This window comes from Arachis duranensis, chromosome 1, assembly GCF_000817695.3.
Source record: "Arachis duranensis cultivar V14167 chromosome 1, aradu.V14167.gnm2.J7QH, whole genome shotgun sequence".
Lineage (NCBI taxonomy): Eukaryota > Viridiplantae > Streptophyta > Magnoliopsida > Fabales > Fabaceae > Arachis > Arachis duranensis.
This window is the reverse complement of record NC_029772.3, coordinates 82,064,216-82,065,335: the sequence shown is the minus strand read 5'-3', so window position 1 is coordinate 82,065,335 and position 1,120 is coordinate 82,064,216.

The following is a 1,120-nucleotide window of genomic DNA, read 5'->3' as shown; positions in this document are numbered from 1 at the left end:
TTCAAGAAGGCTCTGTGTGACCTAGGGTCAAGCATAAACCTTATGCCTCTCTCTGTAATGGAGAAGCTAGGGATCTTTGAGGTGCAAGCTGCAAGAATCTCGCTAGAGATAGCAGACAATTCAAGAAAACAAGCTTATGGACTTGAAGAGGATATTCTGGTAAAGACTGAAGACCGTTACATCCCTGCTGATTTCATAGTCCTAGAGACTGGGAAGTGCATGGATGAATCCATCATTCTTGGCAGACCCTTCCTAGCCATAGCAAAGGCTGTGATTTATGTTGACAGAGGAGAATTGATCATTCAAGTGAATGAAGAATCCTTAGTGTTTAAGGCTCAAGGATATCCCTCTATAACCATGGAGAGGAAGCATGAAGAGCTTCTCTCAAAACAGAGTCAAACAGAGTCCCCACAGTCAAACTCTAAGTTTGGTGTTGGGAGGTTCCAACATGGCTCTGAGTATCTGTGAGGCTCTATGAGATCCCACTGTCAAGCTACTGACATTAAAGAAGCGCTTATTGGGAGGCAACCCAATGTTATATTTATCTATATTTTCTTTGTTATTTTATGTTTTTTGTAGGTTGATGATCATGGGAAGTCACAAAATCAATTGAAAAAGCAAAAATAGAATGAAAAACAGAAAGAAAAACAGCACACCCTGGAGGAAAACTTGCTGGCGTTTAAATGCCAGTAAGGGCAGCAAATGGGCGTTTAACGCCCAGTCTGGCACCATTCTGGGCGTTTAACGCCAGAAAGGGGCACCAGACTGGCGTTAAACGCCAGGAAAGGGCAAGAAGTTGGCGTTAAACGCTAGAATTGGGCACCAGCCCGGCGTTTAACGCCAGAATTGGCATAAAGAGCATTTTTGCTCGCCACTTGGTGCAGGGATGAATTTTTCTTGACACCTCAGGATCTGTGGACCCCACAGGATTCCCACCTACCTCACCACTCTCTCTCTTCTTCACCCATTCACCAATCACCTCAACACCTCTTCCCCAAAAACCCCTCACCTATCAAATCCCACTATTCTCTTCACCACCCACATCCATCCTTCATAAAACCCCACATACCTCACCATTCAAATTCAAACCACTTTCCCTCCCAAACCCACCCATAATAGC